Genomic DNA, 22,742 nt, shown 5'->3' with positions numbered 1-22,742 from the left:
TAAAGTGAATAAATAAATAAAAATCATATTATGTGACCACCCTAGGCCAACTTCCCAGGATATCCAGTCAGTTGGAACAGTGTGGAGGCATTTCCAGAAAACAGAGAATTAGTTTTTACTACTGTACAGCCAAACAATCAAGCGAATTTGAGTTTACAACCTGGGATTGACTCAACTTTCTGATATCTTACATATGGACTAATACAAAAAATTATGTGGCTTTCCCAGACTCGATCTACAGAAGAACAGGATGAGAAGATCTCCTCCTCGCTCTCAAATAGCTTGTATTCTCACTCTGTAAACACATCTTTATAATACAATACAGACTATGATAATCATCACAATGAAAGTTTGTATACAGTTCATAATGTTGCAAGAAGTAAAGCTTCTATTTTATTGGGAGAAAAAAAAGGCTTTAGGAAGAAACACTTTCCAAAGCTGAAGATACCATCAGAGACCAGTCTGTCAGGTTTTGCAGCATGGATTCTAGCTCTGTAAACAGCTTCCTGGATAAGTGAAAACCTCTCAGATTAAATTTTGTCATCTGTAAATGGAGTCCATAGAATAACTGAATAGGATTAAATAAGAACAAAAAGATAGTGCACCATGCATGCAGCAAGGTATTATTCTAGATTTGTTAAATCTTATTTCATGTGTATGAATATTTTTGGCCTGCATGTATGTCTGTGTACCATGTGTGTACCTGGTATCCTGGGAGCCCAGAATAGGGTGTCAGATCCCCTGGAACTGGAGTTACAGATGGCTGTAAGGTGCCATGTGGATGTGGGAAATAAAACCCAGGTCTTCTGTCACAGAAGCCAGTGTTCTTAACTTTAACCACAGAGCCATCTCTCCAGCTCCCTAGTAATATTTTCTTATTTTTATGAAAATTATGATTATCAGAAGATGAAAGCAGGCAAAGGCATTTCTAGCCATAAGAACGAAAATTTACCTTATAAAGTCTAAGGTATGTCAGGGGAAAGTAAAAAGTTAGAATTATAGTAAATAAAAGTGTCTGATATGAGAGTGGCAAACTCTGCTGGTCACTCCAATTCACAGCAGCTGAAATATTCTTCCTAACACTAAATTTGGAAGAAGAACACAAGCCACCAGGACACATTTGAATCACATAATTTCATGGAAAAACTGATCTGCCTCTCTGCCATGTCCGTCTATTCCCCTTCTTTGTCTTAAAATTCCAGGAAAAGGTGCCATGCTATCCATGTGCAACAGAACTTGTTCACCAAAATTGGAGTACACCTAAAACGTGAGATTTAGGAGAGAGAACACCCTCTCAGAGATAGCTTGTGAAGACAAAAAGGGAGAAGAAAACTCCACACACTTTGAGCCAAGATGGACTCTTCCATACTGCTCCCTCCATGACTGGTGTCTCTACTTCCCAACACATACACACATGCAAATGCACACAAGTGCAAGTATCTCCTTGTCTCCCACACTTATCCAAGTAGATGCAACCAACAGCTTGGAGCCAGCTTTTCTTCTCCACTGAGATGATGCCTCTCCCAACCACTGTTATGGTGAAACTTTGAATTCTGAAGCAAGCTGTAAATTTCTAATGGTTCCAGTGGCACAATCACTGTGGGGTTCAATTACCCGGGGACTCTACTCAAAAAAGCATTTTACCAGCATGCGCAAGCACACACATAACCATCCATGTCTATCACACATACTAATAGATTCAAGGAATGGTAAAAGCACAAACACGGCATTTCAGCTGAATAGAAAATAATCTCATCATTAAAAGCACCACTTTTTCTTCAGCTTTACAGCAGTTGATCTTACAAAAGGCTACATTTTGATTATTCATCTTTCAAAGCAAATTTGAATTTGAATTGCTAAAGCAATTATTTTACTCATCAGTGTGTTGAGGGGGAGTGTTAAACTCAGGTCTTCATACTTGTGGGGCAAAGATCTTAACCTGCTGATTCATTCCCTGGACCTGACTCACATTAATTGCACATTTACTTAACTATCCGTTTTGTTTGACTATAGTTGTTAAGCAGATAATATTTCAAAATGGAAAACTGTTTGATCATCTTAGTTAAATTCAGTATTTTTATATAAATTCAGTTCTCCTTGATTGATTATACATTAGCATTTCATACATGTAGATATAAAAATAGTGTCACTTAGGCTAAGCATGTAGTTTAATGGTAAAATGTTTACTTATTATAGAGAGAGCTGGAAATATGACTTAGTGGGTGAAGGCAGTTACTGTCAAGCTTGAAAACCTAAGTTTGATCTTTGGGACTCACATGGTTGAAAGAAAGAATCAACTCAAACACAGTTTCCTTTGATCATCACATGCATTCTATGGCATGTATACAGACAATATATAGTAAAAGATGAGAATAAAAAAATAAAAGTGAGTTAAAATATTTCAACCTGGTCAACAAACACTTTGGAGTAAGCACTTATTTAATTCTTTATTCTGTAAAAAAAATACTTCATGTGTATGTTCTAGTAAGTAAAAGATATAGATAGACTGCCATTATTTTTTAACTATACTTCTGCTTCCACACAGCAAAGTGTGGAATCACTTATGTTGATTTCAAGCTGAAATTGAGTGTGCTGTTGACCTTATAAGACATTATAAGGATAGATAACACTAGTCTCCCAAATAAATCAATTGAAATGATTACAAGTGCCCTGCATTAATCTTCGTAATGTTTTAATCATTTAATTAAAAATGTAACCTGACATAATATTATGTTAATTTATCACTTAATTTATATATGATTTAATTCAATGGCCTGCCTTGGGATTTCTTTTTTTTTTTTTAATTATTTAAAAAAATTTTTTATTAATTTATTCTTTTTACATCTCAATGTTATCCCATCCCTTGTACCCTCCCATTCTTCCCTCCCCCTCCCCATTTTCCCATTCTTTCCCTCCCCTATGACTGTTCCTGAGGGGGATTACCTCCCCCTGTATATGCTCATAGGGTATCAAGTCTCTTCTTGGCTACCTGCTGTCCTTCCTCTGAGTGCCACCAGGTATCCCCCTCCAGGGGACATGGTCAAATGTGAGGCACCAGAGTATGTGAGAAAGTCATATCCCACTCTCCACTCAACTGTGGAGAATGTTCTGACCATTGGAATACTACTCAGCTATTAAAAACAAGGAATTCCCGAAATTTATGGAGAAATGGATTGAGCTAGAAATGATCATAATGAGTGAGTTAACCCAGAAGCAGAAAGAATCAGATGGTATATACTCACTTATATCTGCATACTAGCCCAAGGGGCATGTCCCACGAAAGCCTTCACTTCCCAGGAAACTGGGACAGAGGGGAGGACATCCTATTGGGAATCTAAATGAGAGAAGCATGAGAGAATACCAAAGCAGAAGGACCCAGAGGGTCCTAGAAACCTACAAGTAGAACATTATGATAAGCAGATTTGGGCCCAGGAGTCCAGCTCAAACTAAGGCACCCACCAAGGACAATACAGGCGGTAAACTTTAAGCCCCTGCCTTGGGATTTCAACAACAAATAAAAAAGAACTTTGAGGGTAGAATGTGTTGGGTAGATTTTATCAAGCCACATTTTATGCATGCATGTATATTTTTAAAATATGTTATAAAGAAAATCCTGAAACAATAAATTTGATTCTTTTTTCTCTGTCTCTTCATGTTTCTAGTCCTATCTTGGAAACCAACCTCTTCTACCCCAACATATTGGAGCACTTCTTTTATTTTATATAGTGTAGGTCTCAAATGGAAAAGAAAGCCAATTAAGACCTTTTAACTAAATCACTGTAATTTTTGTCCTTTGACACCACAAAGCACAAGGTAGACATTGTTCCTGACACAGTTGGAACAAAGTGCCTTAGGATATGAATGAATCTATTTACTTCTCATGCGACAACAGTAGAGGATTGACTGGTTGAAGTGGCTGTGTTGATCCATATAGTTAGAGGTCCAAGTAAATAGAGGCCTGGCCTTTTAGAAGGAAGCATTTCCAAGGTAACTTTCAGGGTCAACTCCATTCTAAACAGTAAGAAAAGGAAAGGCATATAAAGCAGGTAACTTAGATGGAGAAGTAAGCAGAACCAAGATGTGTGGTTAACACATAAGCATTCCACTAAAATGTTATTATGTAGAATGACACTGGATATCTACATTTGTGATGAAATTGTCTCAAATACTAATTTTCTTTTCTGCCTTGTTTTTTAAAGATTTACTTCTCACTATGTGTATGTGGGTCTGTGTGTTTGTGGACAGTGAGTATAGTGCCCAATGAGGCCATAAGATGGAATTGAATCCCCTGAGGAAAGAATTACAGATAGCTATGATCTACCAGACATGTGTGGTGGTACCTGTACTCTAGTCCTCAGCAAAAGCATTATGTGTTGTTTTGTTTGTTTGTTTGTTTGTTTGTTTGTTTGTTTTAATGGCAGGGTCTTACTATGCAGCCTAGGCTGGCTTTGAACTTCTTATCTTCTTGACTAACTCTCCTCAATTCTGGAATGAAACACATAGACCACTATGTCTAGGCCACAGTTGACTTTGTTAGGGAGTAGGAATCATTAGATTAAATAAGATAATGAGGTGTATGCTTAGCTAGTGAAGAGTGCATGCAAATGTCCCACTGCAGGAAATGGGTTAGTTAGCTATTACAGGAAGATGAATGCAGATGATGGGCAAAAGTTTCAGAAAATGAAGCTAGAAGAGGTGGCTATTATTTAAGTATTTCAGGACATAGTGCTTGCTGTCCAGGAACTCACTATGTACACCAGGATGGCCTCAAATTCACAGATATCCAACTGCCTCTGCCTCCCAAGGTTTGAACCGCTACAAACCCAGCTCTACAGAAGGTACTAAAAGGAAAATGACAACTTAAACAGGTTAACCACACCCAAGAAAAGAAACAGAGTATAAATAATCTCAGACCAGCAAATCAAAAGAGGGGGATAGGGACAGATTCTGGGAATCTGAGAGTGGTATGGAAGAATGGGAGGATGGAAGACCCAGAGAGTTGAGGAGCTCCATAAGGAGGCAATCAAGGATAGTGTATCTGGACCAAAGGGGCCCGAACAAACTGTTGCACCAGCCAAGGATAATGTATGCAGTAAACCTAGACCCCCTGTTCAGATCTAGCCAATGGACAGTTCATTCTCCATGATTATGGAGCGGTGACTGACTCTGATATGAGCTCTGGTGCCGCCTATTTGACCACTTCCCCTTGGTGAGGAGGCCCAGCAGCACACAGAGGAAAGGGAAGCAGTTTCTGCTGATGAGACCTGATAGGCTATGGCCATATGGTGGGGGAGGAGGTCCCCTTCTCTCAGAGGTATAGGGGAGGGAAATATGGCAGAAGTGCAAGTGGGGGGGGGAAATGGGAAGATAAAAGTGAAGGGATAACATTCAAGATGTAATCCTAATAAATTATAATACATTAAATTTTTAAAAAGAAGGGGGACACACACACACACACACACACCTCCACCAGTACCGATACCTCCATTACAAAAACAACAAAATAATAGAGATTAAAAAAAAACCTCTGCTCATTTTATCTCTCAATATCAATGGTCTCAATACCTCAATAAAAATACAGACTAATACAGTGGGTTCAAAAAAGGGATCCATCCTTCTCATGATTCAAGAAAATCACCTTAACATTAATAACAGACAACACTTCAGGGTAAAAGGATGGAAAAGATATTCCAAGGAAATAGACTTAGGAAGAGAGTCAGGGTAGCTATTTTAATATCTAACAGCCTATACTTCAAACCAAAACTAGTTAAGAGAGACAGGGAAGGCCACTGCATACTCATCAAAGTTAATACCCACAAAGAGGACATTGCAGTTTTTAACATATATGCTTCAAGCACAAGGACACCCAAGCTGGTAAAAGAAACCCCTCTGAAACACACATTTACAGTGGGAGACTTGAATACCCCACCTTCATCAATAGACAGATCATCCAAACAAAACATAAACAGAAAAGTACTGGAGCTAACAGACATTATAAACCAAATGGGCCTAAAGGATATAAAAGATTTCACCCATACACAAATGAATATACATTTTTTCTCAGTAACTCATGGAATGTTCTCCAAAATTGACCACATACTCAGACACAAAATGAATCTCAGCCAATACAATAAAATTTATATAACACCATGAATTCTATCTGACCAACATAATTAAAGCTGGATATCAATGACAATAAAAACAACAGAAAGTTTTCAAACTCATGAAAACTGAGTGACTCACTATTGAATGATATGCAGCACAGTCTCCGTATGGGGCCCACAATATGTGGAGTAGAGGCTACTTCTGACATGGACTCTGGCCTCCTAAAGTTTTTCACTTCCTCCCTAGCAGGGTGGCCTTGCCAGCACACAGAAGAATAGGTTACAGGTAGTAGAGATGAAACTGGATATGATGAGGTCAGATGTTAGGGGAGGAGGGCTCCCCTTTCTAAGGACTAGGAGAGAGAGTGAAAGGGGATGAGGGAGGGGATGGGATCAGGAGGTGATCAGGGAGGGGGCTGCAGTCGGGATGTAAAGAATTTAAACTGCAGACCAAGCAGGTAAATTATATTGCTAAAAACCACTGCATGGGAATAGCTCTGAGACTAGCTGAGATACAAATGTCTATGCATAGACAAGGCTTCATGTTGGTCACAGATTCTCTGTGACTTATTATTAGAGGCCACTCTTAGTATGGCATGAAGGAAGATTTGCAGATGTCTTACTTCTGCTCATACAGTGAGCATATAACCAGCCTTAATTGTTCTGTCATCCTGCCCACCTCATACAATAATAATGTTAGAACTGTATAATGCTTGTGAGAATTATATATTTTCAGAACAAAAGAACTGGACACTGATGCTGGATCAGAAGATGATGAGCAGCAAAGAACCACCTTATGGAGTGCGATTCAAATGTGGTAAACCAGCCATTGGCCAAAATGTCTTTGTTTCTGCCACAGACAGAATTCTACCTAAAAACAGGCAAGTTTAGATGCAGGCAAAGTTGATGGCTGAACTCTGCCTAGACAGGGTAAGCAAGTCCTCAATAGTCCCTCTTACACAAATATGTCTGTCAGATATATTGGTCTAGAAGGCTGAAGATGATGCTCCAACGTTATAGAGAGTGTTGGGTGACTGTTCAGGCAGTAAACTGTCTCCTTCATTTTTCATTTTGGAAGCTGCTAACCTGCACTTCTGGTTCACTTAGGTATTTAAGTTTCATTCCGTCTCAAGTTTCTGATGGGGTTGAAGACCAGATACTTTAATCTTACAATTAAGCTTAGTTGGTTAGGGGTTAAGATGTTTTTTACATCAAGATAGATGTTTTAAGTTAATAGAGATGAGGTATGATAGATATTCATTTTCATTCAGAAATTTAGACCTGGAAAGACGGGAAAGATGTTTACTAAAAGTTCATAACATTAAGTGTCTACATTAAAAAAAATCTGGAGCAATCTCACACTAGTAACTTAAAGGCACACCTGTAAACTATAGAGCAATAAGAAGCAATCACATCCAAAAGGAGTAGATGTCAAGAAATAATCAAACTCATAGCTGAAATCAATGAAACAGAAGTAACATTGAAAACAATACAAGGAATCAATAAAGCAAAAAGTTGCTTCTTTGAGAAAATCAACAAGATTGAGAAACTCTTATCCAAATTAACTAAAAGGCAGAAAAAGAATATTCAAATGAACCAAATTAGAAATGAAAAGGTGAATATGACAACAGGTACAGAGGAAACCCATAGACTTTAAGGATATACTTTAAATACCTATACTCCATCAAATTGGAAAATATAAAAAATATACATAGAAAGACAGATAGATGGATAGACAGACAGACAGATAGATAGATAGATAAATAATTTTCTTGATAGACATCACTTACTAAAGCTAAATCACAATCAGATAAACAATTTAAAGAGACCTATTAAAATAGAAGCAGTCATTAAATGTCTACCAATCAAAAAAGCACAGAGCCAGAAAGTTTTAGTCAATACTCTTCAAATTAATCCACAAAATAAAAACAGAAAGAACACTATATAATTTGTTTTATGAATCCACAGTTACCCTGCTACCCAAACCACATAAAGACTCAACAAAGAATTACAGACCAATTTCCTTTATGAACATGAATGCAAAATACTCAATAAAATACTTGCAAACTGAAACCAAGAACATGTCAAATAGATCAACCACCATGATCAAATAAGCTTCAGTCCAGGGATGCAGAGATGGCTCAATATTCATAAATTGATAAATGTAATCCACTGAGTAAACAAATTAGAATAGAGAAACCACATTTTCATTTTATTTGATGCAGAATAGGTCTTTGACAAAATCTAGCATACTTTCATAATAAAAGTACAGGAGAAGGTAAACTTCGACATAATAAAGGCAGTTTAGATAAAGCCCATAGGTAACATCAACTTACACAGAGCATTTCCACTAAAAGCAGGGAAAAGACAAGGCTGTCTCCTCTCCCCATACCTACTCAATGTAGTACTTGAAGCCTTAGATAGAGCAATAAGACAGCTGAAAAAGATCAAGAGGATACAAATAGAAAGGAAAGAAAAAGTATCCTTATTTGCAAATGATATGATCGTATACATAAGTAACTCCAAAATTCCACCAGACAACTCCTACCCTTAATAAGCAAAGTAGCTGGAAACCAAATTAACTCATACAATTCAGTAGCCCCTCCTTTATACAAGTAACCAACTGATAAAAAGTCAGAGAAAAATCATTTTCACAGTAAGATCAAATAATACAAAATATCTTGGGCTAACTCTAACCAAACAAAAAGACAAGTATTGTTATAAGTAGATATTTGCTGTTAAGGGAGTTAGTCAATGATTACTGTGTTACAATTCATTGAACCATAAAGGTTAACAATAGAGTAAAGGACTAGAGGAGGTACATAGTTCTTGTTAGAAAAGAGAAATATAATTGATATGGCTGGATGGGGGACTGGAATGAGGGGATCAAGTGGGGAGGAGAAGGAGAGAGTGATAGGGGAGGGAATACTGGGAGGGACAGGTAAAATTGAGGGCCAGTATGAAAACCCAACACAGTAGAAGCTTCCTAAAATATATGCACATATGAAGGCAATCTAAGTGACAATGACAACCCCAACTGGCCATCTCTTATGACCAAATGAAGTACCAGTACCAGGACTGGGTTAGGTCTAATAGAGTTGTTGTCCAGAGGGGCCCATGGGAATCCATATACAACCCAGCTTGTTGCCAATACTATAGGTTGCTTTCCACAAGCTGATGGTAGGGTGCCATTACTGAAGACAACACCTACACAACTAATAAAACATGAAGAAGTTTGACATCAAGAAGAGACTTCACCCATATGTTCTAATGTCTTTGGTACAGGAAGCTTCTTGCATGCTACCAACAGGAGACCTAAAAACCAGCCATAAACCCCTTTGATCTACTGGCTTGCCTTCAAGATATGCTAGTGGAAGGCTGACACAAAACTTGTGGGCATAACCCCCCAATATCTGCTTAGACTTAAGGCCCAGTCCATGACAGAGAACCTATACCTAACAACATTTGGGTGACCAAAAACCTGAGGCTACTTAGCTCAAGGATTTACGATCAAACAAATGCTGTGGAAGAGGCAGAAAGATTCTAAGAGCCAGTGTGGATGGAGGACACCAAGAAAACAAGGCCCTCTAAATCAGCCGTTCTCAGCCTGTGGGTCACAACACTTTGGGGAGTCAAACGACCTTGACACAGGGGTCCCATAAGGCCATTAGAAAACAGATATTTACATTAGGATTCATAACAATAGCAAAATTACAGTTATGAAGTAGCAATGAAAGTAATTTTAGGTTTGGGGATCCCCACAACTTGAGGAACTATATTAAGGAGCAGTAGCATTAGGAAGGCTGAGAACCAGTGCTCTAAATCAACATGAGCCAAGCTCATATGAACTCACAGAGTCTGAAGCAGTATGCACAGGGCCTGCAAGGGTATACAACAGGTTCTCTGTGCATATATTATTGTGTTCAGTTTAGTGGTTTTTTTGAGACCCCTGAGTGTGTGAACGAGTGGGTTTCTGATTCTTGTATCTTCTCTTGGCCTCTGTTCCTTCTGTTGCGTTATCTTGTTCAATTCTGATGTGTTAGTTTTATATGATTGTATTTGTTGTATTATGATCCTTTAGAATGCTTATTTTCTAATGAGAGACAGAAAGCGAGTGTAGCCAGATGGGAGGAACTGGGAAAAGTAGAGGGAAGGGAAACTGAGATTAGGATATATTATATGAGAGAAAAAAATCCATTTTCTCTAAAAGAAAAAAAGGAAAATAGCAGAGTCATCAGACTGATGATGCAGCAGGCAGAAAGAAATTCTGATGGAAATTATGACAAAGAAATGAGAGAAATATTGATAGATTGAAAGAGAGTGAAAAGGAGAAAAGGGAGGAAGATGATGGAGCACGCACACGAGAACAAACAGTAAAGAGGTAAATTCTTTTATTTTTTATACAGTGAGCTTCAGGTGTGTTCAGGATAGAAAGTATATGCTATGGGCAGTTAACTATAGAGCACTGAAGCTGCAGGAACATCTGATGCCAGAAAGAACATATTGAGCATCATGCGAACTTGGTGGTAATTTGATGGACAGGAATCAAGGAAGCTAAAAAAAGAAATTAAAAACCAGGCACAGTAGTTCCCACCTGTAACCCATGCATTGAGTAAGCCAAGGAAGGAGAATTGCCCTTAGTTCAAAGGCCACCTGAACAACATAAAATGTGTTCTAGGTGAGCCTGGACTACACAGTAATACCCTGAATTTTAGATGGGGGGTGGGATGGAGAGGGAGAAGGAAAGGGAAGATAAATTGAAAAAAAAAAAAAACAAGATGACTAATTGAGAAAGAAGAGAGGTTCAATCCGCCTAGGTAGTAAATACGTCACTGTGCTCTACTGGCATTTTACAGGCCTTGTGTGCCCCCAGAATAACTATGAATGTGGCTGAGCATGGAATCAACCACAAACAAACATAAAACGTTGGTATTTGTGATTTGTTTTCTTTCGCAACTCAGTTGCAAGCTCCTACAGCTCCTGAGCTTGAACTTTGTAGACAACAACTTTGTATCCCACTAGTCAAGGGTTCTACATGCCTGCCTGAAAGAAAAAAAACAAGATATCCAGAAATTTAGGTGGAAGATTGCAATAGATTTGCACCCAGGAAGCTAAAACAGTAAAACATTAAAAGGAGTTGGTGATCTGAAGAATAGAGTGTTTCAAAGAGTCAAAAAGACCAGATGGTCCTCTGACTGTAACCAGGAAAGCCTTTCTAAATGGGGCAGCTCTTTCCCTTCTTGCATTTTGTTGGCTTTATGACAATCAATATTTTGGTAAGAAAAGCCCTTCAATATTCCTCCAGCCTAGAATGACAAGGCACAGGAAAGAAGCCAAGAAATACTGAAAGGCACTGCAAGTTCTTCCATGAACACTTGACCATGGGTGTCTTTAGGCACAAGAGAAAAATAAAAAACATGTAAGAAGATATATTGTTAATGCACCTTATTGGGAGCACTTTCATTTCTCTTATTTCTGTGGTCACCTTCCCTCAAAATGGAGGCAACTCCCCAAATGACCACAACACAGAAAACTCATGAGCTGCTGTACATAATACAATAATCATCAATTAATAGGAACACGAACTTTGCAACCAAGAATGCTTTCCTGTCTCCTTCTATTTGCAGAGTTACTACTATGTGGAAAGACAGAAAAGAAAAAATCAACAGCTACCCAATGCTTCCAGGTTTTGCTTTGTGGCTAAATAAATTTAAAGAAGCAATAACCATGATAAATTCAAGTTCTCCAAGCAACTCATGGTTCATTCTTCTTGTTTAGGAGACTATCAGTTTTACCAAATGTGACCTTTGGTTTATCTGAGTATATCTAGTCTCAGGGAGTAATTAACGGGCAAGATTATATTTCAGGCTGCATTTGGGCTCCAGTTTCCCATTTGATTTCACTGTACTGTCAGCGGTTATTTATTGAACATCTACTATGTGTCAGGCACTCTTGGTGTCTGCAATAAAGCAATAAAATAGACATAAATCCTGGCCGTAATGGAGCTTATTGGTTGTCTTGTTTGGTATTGTGCTAGAACACTTTCTGCATATGTTTTTGTGAGAAATACCTAATGAAGAGGAAAATGAAATCTCAAGGAACTTCCTTCTTTTTTGCTCTTTGTATTTCCTGCTTCTAAAATTATATCCCTGACTCTCAGGAGTTAAAAGGAGAAAACATTTGTATGACCTACTTCTATATACCTCATATAACCTTCCTCTGTCCTTCCTTCAGGTTTTATTTTTGTGATGGTGATCAACCCAAGACCTTGTATATACTGAACAGTCCAAACTACCACTTACTTGTCTTCTAATTTCTTGTAATGATGTGGTAAATTCTCTGCTTCCTAAAGGGGGTTGGGTGAAGGTCTACTTGATCTAGTGACAAGGAATCTTTGAGCAGAGTGCTGAAGACCTTCAGTATAATATTACCCATCCTCAAACTCTCAGTATTTTTCACTACATTTCATTCTCTCTCTCTCTCTCTCTCTCTCTCTCTCTCTCTCTCTCTCTCTCTCTCTCTCTCTCTCTCTCTCTCTCCCTCTCTCTCTCTGTCTGTCTCTCTCTCTCCCTCTCTCTCTCTCTCCTCTCTCTCTCTCTCTCTCTCTCTCTCTCTGTGTGTGTGTGTGTGTGTGTGTGTGTGTGTGTGTGTGTGTGTGTATGAGAGAGAGAGAGAGAGAAAACAACTTCAGGAATTTTCTCTCTTTCCAGCATGTGGGTCTAAGGACGGATCTTAGATGGTCAGGATGTCAGGCTTGGCAGCAGGCACCTTTACTCACCAAACCATCTCAGTGGCCTCTTCTCAGCAATTATGATTAGCACTTTCTGTTGAGACAGGGTTTCTCAGTGTAGCCCTGTCTGTACTGGACACACTTTGTAGACCAGGCTGGCTTTGATCTCACAGAAATTCACCTGCCTCTTCCTCATTGAATGCTGGGATTAAAAGCGTGCACCACCATACCTGGCTGATTAGCACTTTTTTCCCTTGATCACCATGTACCCTTCATTTTTGTGATCCCAAATTATCCTGGCTCCTCAAACACTACTGCTGTGGTCACCATTCTCATCTCTGAGTGTTTTCTTTCTCTGTCCATCCCTTAAATGACAGAGTTTTATCTCGCAGGTCGATCCTAAGCCCTTGTTGCTTCTTCCCTTCCTATCCTCCTTTCTAGTCTCCTCTCCTTTCTTCCCACTTCTACAAATACAAGGTCTGTATGACCTGCTGGCAATAAAATGAGCTACCATATATCTGCCAATTGTTCTTAAATCTTTGTCTCCATACATAGTTTCTCCTGAGTTACAGATCATATAGTGGGAGGTCACAGACATTTCCAGTCCTCTACACACCTAAAATTGATGGATATCCATGATTTCACCTTTGAAGTGTTTTTGGATTCTTTTTATCACAACCCTAGCCACATCCTACCTTGGCAATCACCAACTTCTACCAATTTTCCTTCCTGAATAAACGTCAAGTGCATCCTCTGTTCTCTATGCCACCATTAGTAGAAAGGTTTTCCTTGTATAAGCCATTGTTGTCTGTTTTTAAGGCACGAGACAATCCCCTCAATTTTTCTTTTACCCTTTTGTTTTGGCTACCTCCACATTGCAGTTAGCCAAAAAAGCTAATGTCCACATCTAATCACAGGGTTTCCTCACTGCATACAGAATTTCAGTGCCTTTTTTTTAAGAGATAAAGAAAGCTCATAATAAGAACTTTGAGGCTAATATAATCTGAATTCCCTCATTGGACCCTATGCTTTCGTCATGTGTCCATCTACCACAATATACACATAACCTTTAAATTCTACAATTGCCTTCAGAGCTTGAACAGAATGAATTAATAAAATATATCTAAAAAATAAAAAATAAGAAACATGTTTAAATGCCAAAAAAAATCTACAATTGCACATGACATTAACTGTGCCTCTAAGCTCACCTACCTGTCAATCCATTGAGTACAAACACTCAAAATAAAATTATATTTCATTTCTGTTTGAGTACACTATTAACAATCTGTATATATGGCAACTAATGCCTGAGTATTTTTATTCCTGTTGCAATTACTTTTATTTTGTGATTTTCCCTTCCATTCAACTATGAAGTCATTTAAAATATACATTGTTATTGTTACTGTGTGTGCATGCATACCTGTGAAGTCTGTGTGTATGTGAGTGTGTGTGTGCATGTGTATGTGTGTGTGTACAGATACATGGGGTGGGCAATGGCAGTGAATGCAGGTGCTTACAGTATCCAGAAGAGGACAACACATACCCTGGAGCTGGAGTTACAGGAGACTGTGTGCTACCAGACATGGATATTGGGAACCAAATTGAATCCTCTTGAAAGAAGAATATACAGTTTACCTTCTAAGCTATCATTCTACTCAGAGGTTTAAATAATTTTTAATGATGCAACCAGACTATAGGTTTTTCAAAGCTAACATTTTCTGATTCGTGTTTTTATTTATTAGACCTAGCTTATCTTTGGAACGTAATATTGAGATAAAGAAAAATGAGACTACAGAATTCAGATGAATGGAACTCAAAACAATCATTCTGAGTGAGGTAACCTAGACTCAGAAAGACAAACAGCACATATCCATTTTCATATATGTGGCAGATGCTAGCTTTGAGTCTTTAGATACATGTTTTTAGATTAGATTACCCACAGAAGGTAAGAAAGTAGTAAGGAGCTCGTGTGTGGGGAGTGTTGGGGGGGGTGTTCAAGGGAAGAGGATAAAATGTAAGTGACATGGAGGGAGGAAGAGAAATAACAGGAAAGAGAGGGTTAAAATGGGGTGAGATATGGGAGGGGAAGTTAAAGGAATGAGTAATGAGGGAGATAACTAGACTAAAAACCTTTGAAAATATTGTATGAAAGCTTACTACTTTAGAGGCATCCTAGATGCATACCTATAGACATACATACACACAATAAAAAGAAATGTAAATGGAGTTACCTTATAACAGTAGGACAATGCATTTGAAATGCCCATAGGCTATCAAATACAAAGCCCAGTGCTTGGTATAGATTAACCCCTTTTGGGGTCCCATAGGACTCTTCTAAAACTTACAGTCTGCTGCCATTGCTCTTGGCTACCCTCCAGAATGCAGTATTGAAAATGCAATGTATCAGAGAACATGGAGCAATCAAGCTGGTAGCAACGTTGATGTTTAATTCCTATTGGCTAGTTTTCATAGTACTGAATAGTTTTATAAATTGTATCAGGAAGAAAAGTATTCAATAAATTTACTCAGCTATGAAATCTGAAAGATACAGTAAACACTGGCCCAGCAAGACATGTCCATTGATGCAAAAGGGGCACAATTTTTGGTAAGTGGCCTGTCTTAGTTACTTTTCTATTGCTGTGAAGAGTCTTGATGATCAAGGCAACTCTTATAACAAAAAAGCATTTAATTGGAGGCTGGATTACAGCTTCAGGGGGTAAGTTCATTTCCATTATGACAGGAAGCATGGCAGCAGACAGGCAAATATGGGGCTGAGATGTTTACTTCCTGATTCACAGTCAGCAGACAGAGAAAGACACTGGACCTGGCTTGGGCTTTGGAAACCTCAACGACCACTCCAGTGACTCATATCCTCCAACAAGACTACACTTAATCCTTTCCAAATAGTTCAACAACTGGGGGCTAAGTGTGCAAATATATGAGCCTATGGAGGCCATTTTCATTCAAACCACCACATAAGCATAGGAGAAAACTGTCCCCTAAGTACTTCACGTTCTATCCATAGATTACAAAAGCTTTGCAGTAGATAGTGACTAATACTGACACATACAAATGGTCTGTGTGCACAGAATAAGGGACTATGGAGTGTTCCTCTCTAGATAGCACTTCTATATCAGATATCCTTTCCCAAGGCTCAAGGATCTTTGTGGAAGAGGGAATGGAAAGGTTTTTAAGAGCTAGAGGGAATAGATGTCTGCTATGAAAAAAATATTTGCCAGACATATCAACATGATTGCACAGTAAACCACAGGATCAAGGCAACCAAAATCCAGGGGAAAGAGTTTGTGAAGCTGAGCATAATTTATGACTATCGGGAGAGGTTAAGGGAGAGTCAGTTTTCTTCAGGGATGTGAACTTAAGAGATCAGCCAGGTTTCAGTAGATTGTATTACATCTATGCACATATGGGCAGCACTAGGTGTACACAGTGGACTCCAAACAAACAAATGTTGGGAAAGAAAAGTGGTGGTGAGGGATATGGAAAAATGAAAGAGAGAGAGTGGATTTTATCAAAACACACTATATGCATGCAACACCACCCCTGAACAGGTAGGTGGTCCTCGGTTGCATAAGAAACCAACATAAGCCGAGCAAGCCACCAATCAGCATTTCTTCATGATCTCTGCATTATTTCACGCCTCCAGGTTCATGCTCTTTTTGAGTTTCTGCCTTGACTTTCCTCAATTATGGACTCTGATTGAGAAATATAAGCCAAAAGAAACCCTTTGCACCTCAAGTTGCTTTTGATCACCACATTTTATCACAACAGCAGAAAGCAGACTAAGAGAGTCCTGTATAACACAATAGAAAAAACACCCCAGTGTCATTGATGCACTAATTTAATTCTGTAAAAAAATGAATGAAATTTTAAATGCATGCACTTAAATAAAATAGTAACTTTTAAAACAATGGTATATCCAGGTAAGTGAAGTGTCTTTGTTCTGGGCATGGTGGTACACTCCTGTAATCTCAGCTCTTGTAAAGTGAAGACACAATTGCCAGGAGTTCAAGGTCATCATCTTTAGCTACACAGCAAGCCAGAGAACAGGCTAGGCTAGGTAGCATTGTCTCAAACAAACAAATAAAGAAAGAAAACATGGTTTCAGATTTAGACAGACCAGATGCTATAGTTTGGGCCAAAAGTACCCCCAAAAGGTTTGCCCAACACACTAACCAATTAAGGTATGAACCTATGGTACATGGAGAAATTCCCATACAACGCTTTAGTTCTTGATTGTGAACACGGAATTAATAAAAGTTATTTCATAGTTCCTCTGATATTTGACTTCTCATAATTTATTTTTGCCAGTTGCCAGTTTGCTTTCGATTTATTTGTCTCCCTTCAGAAGGAAAATCAAAAATATCAAAATTAATCTACTTTTCCTTATGTATTAATTCTTGAAAAACAGTATCCATGTGCAATTCTTTTGCCTAAGAATATGTTGTTCTCAGAGGTCTGGTAACCACCTATTAGTCGGGTTACATTGGCAATTCCTTATCCTTGAAGTGTTTACTGAATTTCAATTTTTATCAGCAGCTTCAGTTTCTTTAATAGTGACATCATCAGTCAGCTTCGGGTTTTCTGAAATTATAGCTCAGGCAGCCACTTGATCTTCATAAATTTTCACTCATAATTCTCTTCATTTACCTTTGCTGTTCTAAATTTTGGAAAAGCTAAGAAGGGGAAAATGTCCTTTTTTGTTTCATTTCCCACAACAACAAAGCACTAATTCTTAGAATGTATTTCTGAATGGGTCCTTGGTGAATAGATTTTGTCTTTTCATCTAAACCCCAGTTCCCCCGACACCTCTACAGCCATCTATTTTCTTAAAGTACAATCACTTGCAAGTTTTCTCCCTGTTCTACCCTTAAAACATCATTTTTATCTCTGTAGTTTTTCTTTCTTCTCTTCTATACATCTCAAAGGAATGAGCACCACTTCACTTTTCTACTGCTAAAATACTTCTGATTTTAAGTATTATTTCTTTCCATCTTCCATCCCATTATTGCTTTGACTGTGATGATATTGACAATGATCATAATTAACATTTACTTAGAACTCGTCTTATGTTAGCACCATTTCATTGAAGGGAAGTAAACGAAGAAGCCATGGAAGCCATGTAGATCTAGGGATGTTCATAACAGTATTCATTTCAGAATATTATGATTTCTTCTTTCTATATTCAATATTGATTGGGTTGTTGATAATGATCTATCTATTCATGATGTTTAAAACATAAACACACCAGATTTAATAGAAATTTTCTCTTGGGTACAAATAGAATCATCAGGGTAGTGTACCTCAAGGTTTTTTATTCTTTCTCCACTAAAACTGATAAATCAATCAGGGACATTCTGTCCTTGAAAAAAATATTGAGTTCTTACTACATACAAAACATTGTGAGAAAAACAACGCAACGTGATGAAAAGTTGGGGACTGATAACTGTTTCAAAACAAATGGAGTCCAGATCATAAAATGTTTAGAAAAATGGTGAGTTCATTCTGATGAGACTGTGTTAACATTAGCTGAATCTTTAATGTGAGGCTCACTCATCATTCAGTTATTTGGTAAGAGAAACTAGTTCTCACAAAGAAAGGACAGCATACCCAAGTCTTCGCTTTCATCATCCTCTCTAGCTCCTCTTTTTCTCCAAATTGAAATTTCAATGGCAAAAATGAATACCGAGGTGTGAACATAACTTGGAGAATGTCTGAGCCCTGATCTGATTATTTTTCTCATCTCATGTTTTTCTGGTAGTTTCCAGGTTGCAAACCTAAACCACAAAATATTTCATATTCAGAAAAGTTCAGGCTTATTGCTAACTTGGTCTGATTCACCTGCCTTAAGCTTAATTTCAACAATGTATCCAGAAGGCTATTATAACAGGTTATATAAAATGCCCTCTCCCTCCAATCTTGTCTCTGAAAACATTGCATTTGTACTTACCACGACTAGAAACACTATTCTGGGCACATTAAGAAAATCATTGGTCACTAACTTTTAAACCTTAATTACCTTTGTTCCAACAGTTTGCTATAAATTAGAAACCCCTATAAGAATAAGATTTTACAAACTAGATAATTTATCTGTTAATATTTTCAACTTTTAATAATACTGTCCTTTGAACTGAAATAGGATTTTGTACCAAAATAAGCACCAAGCCAGAAATACAATCCATGGATAACCTGGGAACCACAGTCCCCTGATCCCTTCATATGTGTACCTCCACAAAAGCCAAATCAATTTAATGGACCAGACACAGACATTTATTCTCCTTTTTCATCTACTATACATATTCTATTCTATTGGGCAATACAGATAAACCCATTTCAGAAACCCTTAAAGTTGGCACAATGGGGGCTTCATTCTTTCTTCAGTGCTCATTTTCCTCTCATTTTTCTTTTCCAAACTGGCACTTTCTTCTATTATGGAATCATCATGTGTAAAGCAAGATTTCCTAGGATGTCAACCTCAGATATTGCCTTTATCTTGAGTAAGCCTATTTTTATCACAAAGAATATAATTATAGGAGAGAGTGGTAAAGTTGCTTCTCATATAGAGGCATTGATAAGATTAAATTGTGTATAATCATTTCTAAAGCTATAAGGTTTATGGGGTTAGTTGGGGGGATTGGTAATAGGGATGAGTCCTGTGGCCTACACACCACTTGTTTTTAAAGATAAGGTCTTACTATATAGGCCTGAGTATGTTGAAACTTGCCATATAGACCAAGCTGGCCTAGAACTTCCTTCAGTCCTACTGCGTGCTAGGATGCCATGTGTAAGCAAGCAGACTTGTCTTCTTTTTATTTTAAGGCCTTATCCCAGAAGGATACAAAATTACTCTAGGTTTAACATTTTAGCGTTTGCTTGAAGTAAAGGCTCAACAATATAATGCAAATTGACCATGAACTCAGATGTTTCTACCTCATATCCTTGAGTACTGGCATTCCAGGTGTGAACAGCCATGCCATGCTCATTTCAGCCTCTTTGTTGAAGAATTTTAAAGGACAAGTACATTGAAAATTAGAATTAATGGAATAGAGTGATTGTTCAAGAATTAAGAACATTTGTTGTTCTTACAGAGGACTAACATTTGGTTCCCAGCATGTACACAGTGACTCAAAACCATCCATGACTCCAGTTTCAGCAGACCCAATGCCCTCTTCTGGTGTCTACAGACACCAGGCAAACAGATACATGAAAGCAAATCACTGATAAATATAAAATAAACTATATAATGTTTTTAAAAGCTTTTAAATATCAAAACATTTTTGAAAACCAAATGAAAAATTATAACTAACTTGGGAATAATTATTTTTCTACATCAGCTAATAAATACTGTATGACATGCTTTTCTAAGCAACATATTTGAGTTAATAAATATAAATATAAATGTAGAAATCTCTAGTGACATTTAAATGTTCAAGAAGGGGCTTGTGAGATGGGTCAGCAGGTCTGAAGCTTACCATGAAAGCTTAGCAATCTAAGTTTGATCCTCAAAATACATTTCTGCAAAGTTGTCCTCTGACTTCCACATGCATGGTGTGGCTGTGTCCTATAATTTAGATGTATAAATATCCAAGAATGGAAGCACAAATACCACGAAACTATTATGCTGAAATGGCATGAGAGAGATATAACACTTGAAGCTCACATCCAAACTATAATAACAATACTATTATTCCTATTATATTAACATATTATTTTATTTAGTAAAATTAATGTTACCAAAAATTTAATAGAGTATATGTGCCAAGAACTACCTCCAGGCACTTTATATATATAACACATTACCTTTTTTCCACCAACTGTATGAGGCTAATAATATTATTGTCCCAATTTTCCAAAGCAGTTAAATACTTTACACAACTGGCAGAGATATCATAGAAAAGTAGAAGTTAAGCCATTTTTCAAGGAAACTTTCAAAAGACAGTTCTAACTAAACAATTGTAAATTGTACTGAAGTAGCAGAAAACAAGAAGTGAATACCCAAAAAAGCCAGATTAGCTGTTCAGGATGATGGATGACACAAAGAATGTTGCCTCATTTACATCCTATTTTGTTTCTGTGTTTCCTGTCAAAGAGAATTATTTTAAAGCTAAAAATGATACCAAAAACTATCATTACTTAGAAGTAACTGAAGTGACAGTTGGAAAGATAATTTAAAAACAATAAAACGGCAACAAAAAAAAAAAAAAAAAACAACTAGTATTCCAGTATTTAAATGGCACATTGGCTCCTGTAGTGTAGAATTTAAATTAAAAAATGTGTATCCCTGGAAGGTTGGAGGGAAGGTACCAGGAAGAGGCTACAGGAATAAAGTGCAGAAAGGTATGTGATATAATTCTATTCCATTTCAAAATTTATTTTTAAAAGGAAGGAATTTATCCACTGAGAGTGGGAAGAAGTATATGCAATTGAAAGATTCACTGTGGTAATGATCTTTGAAGAATCATGCAGAACAAATGAGATCCTGGAAGACAGATGGAAATATTCTCCCAGCTTTTCTTTTTACTAAGAAGAGCAAAGAGGTAGATTCTACAATTAAATATAGGCAACATGTTTCTATTCTACTCCAGTCTCTTCACTGCTCACTCCATGAACACAGGCAATAGACCCTTGAACTAGTATAAATCAAACCATGAACCTCTCCTGCTTTCTACAATTCTAGTTACACTTACAATAAAGTTTTCTTCTCTCCTCTTGCTGCTGTGGCCTTACCTGACTCCTCAAATCCATTACTTTTTACTTTTACCCATTCTTGACTATGCTCCAGTCACATTGATCTTTCTGTTCCTCCAGCTTCCCAAAGGACATTGCATTGCTGTTATCTTTGCCTAGATCTTTGCAGACCAAATCCTTGGCAACAGGAGTTCAGACAAAATGCAGTTCTCTAAAAGAGATTTTCACTAATGTAGCCACTATCGCTGCATTTACTTAAATCCAGGCACATTCTATATCTTTTCCTAATTTTACTTTCTTCAGAGTAGTCATTATCTGAAATTATTATGCATGCGTGCGCACGCGCGCATGCACACACGCGCCTCTGTGTGTGTATGTGAGAGAGAGAGAGATTTGTTTTGTCTTACTTTCTTAGTAGTAGTGTGTAAGCTTAATGTAGGCCAACAAAATATCTTGCTTACTGTTTTATTTTCAGTCCTCAGAATAGACCCAGATATAGAAGAGCAGCTAAATGACTAAGTAATTACTGGCCTTTTTAAGGCGATCTCATAAGAATAACAGTAATTAGACCTTGTGGTGCACAACTTTTATCTGAACACTTGGAGGAAGAGGCACATAGAGCTCTGTAAGTTTAAGGATGGCCAGATCTACAAAGAGAGTTCTTATATTTTCCATGGCGTCATTAGCCTCCTTGGGCTGGAGTTTTCCTTCTAATCTTCTGTATGGCTGGATTTGTGGCTTGGTACTATTTAAACTTGGTTTTGTCATGGAATATTTGTTTTTCCCAATTATGGTGATTGAAAGTTTTGCTGGACTGGCATCTGTGGTGTCTTACTTTCTGCATGACATCTGCTCAGACCCTTCTGGCTTTCATAGTCTCTGCTGAGAAGTCAGGTATGACTCTAATAGGTCTGCCTTTATATGTGAATTGACCTTTATCCCTTGCAGTTTTTAAATATTCTTTCTTTGTTCTGTACATTTAGTGTTTTGGTTATTATGCAGTTGAAGAATTTTCTTTTCTGGTCTAATCTATTTAAAGTTCTATAATCTCTTGTATGCTTATAAGCATCTCTTTCTTTAGGTTGGGGAAGTTTTCTCTTATGATTTTGTTGAATTCAACAACAACAGAAACAGAAAGCCTACAAACTCATAGAAACTAAGCAACTCCCTACTCAATGACCACTGTTTCAGGGACATAATAA

At 37.6% G+C, this 22,742-nt stretch overlaps 1 pseudogene; it reads right to left on the bottom strand.

Annotated features, from left to right (window-relative positions):
* The window catches only part of LOC127185380 (splicing factor 3B subunit 4-like), a 29,481-nt pseudogene extending 7,266 nt beyond the window's left edge, over positions 1-22,215 (bottom strand).
* Between the last annotated feature and the right edge of the window lie 527 nt (positions 22,216-22,742).

Source organism: Acomys russatus, chromosome X, assembly GCF_903995435.1.
Source record: "Acomys russatus chromosome X, mAcoRus1.1, whole genome shotgun sequence".
NCBI lineage: Eukaryota > Metazoa > Chordata > Mammalia > Rodentia > Muridae > Acomys > Acomys russatus.
This window is presented reverse-complemented; position numbering and strand designations above follow the sequence as displayed.